This window comes from Doryrhamphus excisus, chromosome 7, assembly GCF_030265055.1.
Source record: "Doryrhamphus excisus isolate RoL2022-K1 chromosome 7, RoL_Dexc_1.0, whole genome shotgun sequence".
Classification (NCBI taxonomy): Eukaryota; Metazoa; Chordata; class Actinopteri; order Syngnathiformes; family Syngnathidae; genus Doryrhamphus; species Doryrhamphus excisus.
The window spans coordinates 13,213,628-13,218,627 of record NC_080472.1 but is presented as its reverse complement, the minus strand read 5'-3'; the positions used below and the strand labels follow the sequence as shown (position 1 = coordinate 13,218,627).

The 5,000-nt window shown below is 52.5% G+C and overlaps 17 non-coding genes and 5 pseudogenes across 17 annotated transcripts in view; all 22 read left to right on the top strand.

Annotated features, from left to right (window-relative positions):
• LOC131133641 (5S ribosomal RNA) overlaps nt 1-108 on the top strand; it is a 119-nt gene extending 11 nt beyond the window's left edge. Inside the window, exon 1 of the ribosomal RNA XR_009130922.1 lies at nt 1-108. This exon is cut by the window's left edge and continues 11 nt beyond it. This is a non-coding gene — a ribosomal RNA (5S ribosomal RNA).
• A 112-nt stretch (nt 109-220) lies between these two features.
• On the top strand, nt 221-339 carry LOC131133069 (5S ribosomal RNA). Its single transcript, XR_009130652.1, has one exon. It is a non-coding gene; the product is annotated as a 5S ribosomal RNA (ribosomal RNA).
• Nucleotides 340-451: 112 nt separating this feature from the next.
• On the top strand, nt 452-570 carry LOC131133879 (5S ribosomal RNA). Its single transcript, XR_009131156.1, has one exon. It is a non-coding gene; the product is annotated as a 5S ribosomal RNA (ribosomal RNA).
• Nucleotides 571-682: 112 nt separating this feature from the next.
• On the top strand, nt 683-791 carry LOC131133530 (5S ribosomal RNA; annotated as a pseudogene).
• Nucleotides 792-903: 112 nt separating this feature from the next.
• On the top strand, nt 904-1,022 carry LOC131133953 (5S ribosomal RNA). The gene has a single exon (XR_009131226.1). It is a non-coding gene; the product is annotated as a 5S ribosomal RNA (ribosomal RNA).
• Nucleotides 1,023-1,134: 112 nt separating this feature from the next.
• Nucleotides 1,135-1,253, top strand: LOC131133067 (5S ribosomal RNA). The gene has a single exon (XR_009130651.1). It is a non-coding gene; the product is annotated as a 5S ribosomal RNA (ribosomal RNA).
• Nucleotides 1,254-1,365: 112 nt separating this feature from the next.
• Nucleotides 1,366-1,484, top strand: LOC131133030 (5S ribosomal RNA). Its single transcript, XR_009130615.1, has one exon. It is a non-coding gene; the product is annotated as a 5S ribosomal RNA (ribosomal RNA).
• Nucleotides 1,485-1,596: 112 nt separating this feature from the next.
• LOC131134001 (5S ribosomal RNA) lies at nt 1,597-1,715 on the top strand. Its single transcript, XR_009131272.1, has one exon. It is a non-coding gene; the product is annotated as a 5S ribosomal RNA (ribosomal RNA).
• Nucleotides 1,716-1,826: 111 nt separating this feature from the next.
• On the top strand, nt 1,827-1,945 carry LOC131133327 (5S ribosomal RNA; annotated as a pseudogene).
• Nucleotides 1,946-2,057: 112 nt separating this feature from the next.
• Nucleotides 2,058-2,176, top strand: LOC131132868 (5S ribosomal RNA). The gene has a single exon (XR_009130450.1). It is a non-coding gene; the product is annotated as a 5S ribosomal RNA (ribosomal RNA).
• A 112-nt stretch (nt 2,177-2,288) lies between these two features.
• Nucleotides 2,289-2,397, top strand: LOC131133418 (5S ribosomal RNA; annotated as a pseudogene).
• A 112-nt stretch (nt 2,398-2,509) lies between these two features.
• LOC131133065 (5S ribosomal RNA) lies at nt 2,510-2,628 on the top strand. The gene has a single exon (XR_009130649.1). It is a non-coding gene; the product is annotated as a 5S ribosomal RNA (ribosomal RNA).
• A 112-nt stretch (nt 2,629-2,740) lies between these two features.
• LOC131133796 (5S ribosomal RNA) lies at nt 2,741-2,859 on the top strand. The gene has a single exon (XR_009131073.1). It is a non-coding gene; the product is annotated as a 5S ribosomal RNA (ribosomal RNA).
• A 112-nt stretch (nt 2,860-2,971) lies between these two features.
• LOC131133529 (5S ribosomal RNA) lies at nt 2,972-3,080 on the top strand (annotated as a pseudogene).
• A 112-nt stretch (nt 3,081-3,192) lies between these two features.
• LOC131132974 (5S ribosomal RNA) lies at nt 3,193-3,311 on the top strand. The gene has a single exon (XR_009130556.1). It is a non-coding gene; the product is annotated as a 5S ribosomal RNA (ribosomal RNA).
• A 112-nt stretch (nt 3,312-3,423) lies between these two features.
• On the top strand, nt 3,424-3,542 carry LOC131132934 (5S ribosomal RNA). Its single transcript, XR_009130516.1, has one exon. It is a non-coding gene; the product is annotated as a 5S ribosomal RNA (ribosomal RNA).
• A 112-nt stretch (nt 3,543-3,654) lies between these two features.
• On the top strand, nt 3,655-3,773 carry LOC131133064 (5S ribosomal RNA). Its single transcript, XR_009130648.1, has one exon. It is a non-coding gene; the product is annotated as a 5S ribosomal RNA (ribosomal RNA).
• Nucleotides 3,774-3,885: 112 nt separating this feature from the next.
• Nucleotides 3,886-4,004, top strand: LOC131132933 (5S ribosomal RNA). The gene has a single exon (XR_009130515.1). It is a non-coding gene; the product is annotated as a 5S ribosomal RNA (ribosomal RNA).
• Nucleotides 4,005-4,116: 112 nt separating this feature from the next.
• On the top strand, nt 4,117-4,235 carry LOC131133175 (5S ribosomal RNA). The gene has a single exon (XR_009130756.1). It is a non-coding gene; the product is annotated as a 5S ribosomal RNA (ribosomal RNA).
• A 112-nt stretch (nt 4,236-4,347) lies between these two features.
• LOC131132894 (5S ribosomal RNA) lies at nt 4,348-4,466 on the top strand. The gene has a single exon (XR_009130477.1). It is a non-coding gene; the product is annotated as a 5S ribosomal RNA (ribosomal RNA).
• Nucleotides 4,467-4,578: 112 nt separating this feature from the next.
• LOC131133527 (5S ribosomal RNA) lies at nt 4,579-4,687 on the top strand (annotated as a pseudogene).
• A 112-nt stretch (nt 4,688-4,799) lies between these two features.
• Nucleotides 4,800-4,918, top strand: LOC131133952 (5S ribosomal RNA). Its single transcript, XR_009131225.1, has one exon. It is a non-coding gene; the product is annotated as a 5S ribosomal RNA (ribosomal RNA).
• Nucleotides 4,919-5,000: the final 82 nt, after the last annotated feature.

Here is a 5,000-nt window from a genome sequence, read left to right as displayed (position 1 = left end):
TACTACCCTGAATACGCCCGATCTCGTCCGATCTCGGAAGCTAAGCAGGGGCGGGCCTGGTTAGTACTTGGATGGGAGACCGCCTGGGAATACCAGGTGCTGTAAGCTTTTTATGGTTTCTGCTCTTGCCTGACAGCAGAGGGCACTGTTTGACACTTTTTGCTGGAGTCTAGTTTGGCCTGCGTCGCCTTCAAATAAGATCTTTTCAGTTGTCCTGGCAGCTTACGGCCATACTACACTGAAAACGCCCGATCTCGTCGGATCTCGGAAGCTAAGCAGGGGCGGGCCTGGTTAGTACTTGGATGGGAGACCACCTGGGAATACCAGGTGCTATAAGCTTTTTATGGTTTCTGCTCTTGCCTGACAGCAGAGGGCGCTGTTTGACACTCTTTGCTGGAGTCTAGTTTGGCCTGCGTCGCCTTCAAATAGGATCTTTTCAGTTGCCCTGGCAGCTTACGGCCATACTACCCTGAAAACGCACGATCTCGTCCGATCTCGGAAGCTAAGCAGGGGCGGGCCTGGTTAGTACTTGGATGGGAGACCGCCTGGGAATACCAGGTGCTGTAAGCCTTTTATGGATTCTGCTCTTGCCTGACAGCAGAGGGCGCTGTTTGACACTTTTTGCTGGAGTCTAGTTTTGCCTGCGTCGCCTTCAAATAGGATCTTTTCAGTTGCCTTGGCAGCTTACAGCCATACTACCCTGAAAATGCCCGATCTCGGAAGCTAAGCAGGGGAGGGCCTCGTTAGTACTTGGATGGGAGACCGCCTGGGAATGCCAGGTGCTGTAAGCTTTTTATGGTTTCTGCTCTTGCCTGACAGCAGAGGGCGCTGTTTGACACTTTTTGCTGGAGTGTAGTTTGGCCTGCGTCGCCTTCAAATAGGATCTTTTCAGTTGACCTGGCAGCTTACGGCCATACTACCCTGAAAACGCCCGATCTCGTCCAATCTCGGAAGCTAAGCAGGGGCGGGCCTGGTTAGTACTTGGATGGGAGACCGCCTGGGAATACCAGGTGCTGTAAGCTTTTTATGGTTTCTGCTCTTGCCTGACAGCAGAGGGCGCTGTTTGACACTTTTTGCTGGAGTCTAGTTTTGCCTGCGTCGCCTTCAAATAAGATCTTTTCAGTTGTCCTGGCAGCTTACGGCCATACTACACTGAAAACGCCCGATCTCGTCGGATCTCGGAAGCTAAGCAGGGGCGGGCCTGGTTAGTACTTGGATGGGAGACCACCTGGGAATACCAGGTGCTATAAGCTTTTTATGGTTTCTGCTCTTGCCTGACAGCAGAGGGCGCTGTTTGACACTCTTTGCTGGAGTCTAGTTTGGCCTGCGTCGCCTTCAAATACGATCTTTTCAGTTGCCCTGGCAGCTTACGACCATACTACCCTGAAAACGCCCGATCTCGTCCGATCTCGGAAGCTAAGCAGGGACGGGCCTGTTAAGTACTTGGATGGGAGACCGCCTGGGAATACCAGGTGCTGTTAGCTTTTTATGCTTTCTGCTCTAGCCTGACAGCAGAGGGCGCTGTTTGACACTTTTTGCTGGAGTCTAGTTTGGCCTGCGTCGCCTTCAAATAAGATCTTTTCAGTTGTCCTGGCAGCTTACGGCCATACTACCCTGAATACGCCCGATCTCGTCCGATATCGGAAGCTAAGCAGGGGCGGGCCTGGTTAGTACTTGGATGGGAGACCGCCTGGGAATACCAGGTGCTGTAAGCTTTTTATGGTTTCTGCTCTTGCCTGACAGCAGAGGGCGATGTTTGACACTTTTTGCTGGATCTAGTTTGGCCTGCGTCGCCTTCAAATAAGATCTTTTCCGTTGTCCTGGCAGCTTACGGCCATACTACGCTGAAAACGCCCGATCTCGTCCGATCTCTGAAGCTAAGCAGGGGCGGGCCTGTTTAGTACTTGGATGGGATACCGCCTGGGAATACCAGGTGCTATAAGCTTTTTATGGTTTCTGCTCTTGCCTGACAGCAGAGGGCGCTGTTTGACACTCTTTGCTGGAGTCTAGTTTGGCCTGCGTCGCCTTCAAATAGGATCTTTTCAGTTGCCCTGGCAGCTTACGGCCATACTACCCTGAAAACGCCCGATCTCGTCCGATCTCGGAAGCTAAGCAGGGTCGGGCCTGGTTAGTACTTGGATGGGAGACCGCCTGGGAATACCAGGTGCTGTAAGCCTTTTATGGTTTCTGCTCTTGCCTGACAGCAGAGGGCGCTGTTTGACACTTTTTGCTGGAGTCTAGTTTGGCCTGCGTCGCCTTCAAATAGGATCTTTTCAGTTGCCCTGGCAGCTTACAGCCATACTACCCTGAAAATGCCTGATCTCGGAAGCTAAGCAGGGGAGGGCCTGGTTAGTACTTGGATGGGAGACCGCCTGGGAATACCAGGTGCTGTAAGCTTTTTATGGTTTCTGCTCTTGCCTGACAGCAGAGGGCGCTGTTTGACACTTTTTGCTGGAGTCTAGTTTGGCCTGCGTCGCCTTCAAATAAGATCTTTTCAGTTGTCCTGGCAGCTTACGGCCATACTACACTGAAAACGCCCGATCTCGTCGGATCTCGGAAGCTAAGCAGGGGCGGGCCTGGTTAGTACTTGGATGGGAGACCACCTGGGAATACCAGGTGCTATAAGCTTTTTATGGTTTCTGCTCTTGCCTGACAGCAGAGGGCGCTGTTTGACACTCTTTGCTGGAGTCTAGTTTGGCCTGCGTCGCCTTCAAATAGGATCTTTTCAGTTGCCCTGGCAGCTTACGGCCATACTACCCTGAAAACGCCCGATCTCGTCCGATCTCGGAAGCTAAGCAGGGGCGGGCCTGGTTAGTACTTGGATGGGAGACCGCCTGGGAATACCAGGTGCTGTAAGCCTTTTATGGTTTCTGCTCTTGCCTGACAGCAGAGGGCGCTGTTTGACACTTTTTGCTGGAGTCTAGTTTGGCCTGCGTCGCCTTCAAATAGGATCTTTTCAGTTGCCCTGGCAGCTTACAGCCATACTACCCTGAAAATGCCCGATCTCGGAAGCTAAGCAGGGGAGGGCCTCGTTAGTACTTGGATGGGAGACCGCCTGGGAATGCCAGGTGCTGTAAGCTTTTTATGGTTTCTGCTCTTGCCTGACAGCAGAGGGCGCTGTTTGACACTTTTTGCTGGAGTCTAGTTTGGCCTGCGTCGCCTTCAAATAGGATCTTTTCAGTTGACCTGGCAGCTTACGGCCATACTACCCTGAAAACACCCGGTCTCGTCCGATCTCGGAAGCTAAGCAGGGGCGGGCCTGTTAAGTACTTGGATGGGAGACCGCCTGGGAATACCAGGTGCTGTTAGCTTTTTATGCTTTCTGCTCTAGCCTGACAGCAGAGGGCGCTGTTTGACACTTTTTGCTGGAGTCTAGTTTGGCCTGCGTCGCCTTCAAATAAGATCTTTTCAGTTTTCCTGGCAGCTTACGGCCATACTACCCTGAATACGCCCGATCTCGTCCGATCTCGGAAGCTAAGCAGGGGCGGGCCTGGTTAGTACTTGGATGGGAGACCGCCTGGGAATACCAGGTGCTCTAAGCTTTTTATGGTTTCTGCTCTTGCCTGACAGCAGAGGGCGCTGTTTGACACTTTTTGCTGGAGTCTAGTTTGGCCTGCGTCGCCTTCAAATAAGATCTTTTCAGTTGTCCTGGCAGCTTACGGCCATACTACACTGAAAACGCCCGATCTCGTCGGATCTCGGAAGCTAAGCAGGGGCGGGCCTGGTTAGTACTTGGATGGGAGACCACCTGGGAATACCAGGTGCTATAAGCTTTTTATGCTTTCTGCTCTAGCCTGACAGCAGAGGGCGCTGTTTGACACTTTTTGCTGGAGTCTAGTTTGGCCTGCGTCGCCTTCAAATAAGATCTTTTCAGTTTTCCTGGCAGCTTACGGCCATACTACCCTGAATACGCCCGATCTCGTCCGATCTCGGAAGCTAAGCAGGGGCGGGCCTGGTTAGTACTTGGATGGGAGACCGCCTGGGAATACCAGGTGCTCTAAGCTTTTTATGGTTTCTGCTCTTGCCTGACAGCAGAGGGCGCTGTTTGACACTTTTTGCTGGAGTCTAGTTTGGCCTGCGTCGCCTTCAAATAAGATCTTTTCAGTTGTCCTGGCAGCTTACGGCCATACTACACTGAAAATGCCCGATCTCGTCGGATCTCGGAAGCTAAGCAGGGGCGGGCCTGGTTAGTACTTGGATGGGAGACCACCTGGGAATACCAGGTGCTATAAGCTTTTTATGGTTTCTGCTCTTGCCTGACAGCAGAGGGCGCTGTTTGACACTCTTTGCTGGAGTCTAGTTTGGCCTGCGTCGCCTTCAAATAGGATCTTTTCAGTTGCCCTGGCAGCTTCCGGCCATACTACCCTGAAAATGCCCGATCTCGTCCGATCTCGGAAGCTAAGCAGGGGCGGGCCTGGTTAGTACTTGGATGGGAGACCGCCTGGGAATACCAGGTGCTGTAAGCCTTTTATGGTTTCTGCTCTTGCCTGACAGCAGAGGGCGCTGTTTGACACTTTTTGCTGGAGTCTAGTTTGGCCTGCGTCGCCTTCAAATAGGATCTTTTCAGTTGCCTTGGCAGCTTACAGCCATACTACCCTGAAAATGCCCGATCTCGGAAGCTAAGCAGGGGAGGGCCTCGTTAGTACTTGGATGGGAGACCGCCTGGGAATGCCAGGTGCTGTAAGCTTTTTATGGTTTCTGCTCATGCCTGACAGCAGAGGGCGCTGTTTGACACTTTTTGCTGGAGTGTAGTTTGGCCTGCGTCGCCTTCAAATAGGATCTTTTCAGTTGACCTGGCAGCTTACGGCCATACTACCCTGAAAACGCCCGATCTCGTCCAATCTCGGAAGCTAAGCAGGGGCGGGCCTGGTTAGTACTTGGATGGGAGACCGCCTGGGAATACCAGGTGCTGTAAGCTTTTTATGGTTTCTGCTCTTGCCTGACAGCAGAGGGCGCTGTTTGACACTTTTTGCTGGAGTCTAGTTTTGCCTGCGTCGCCT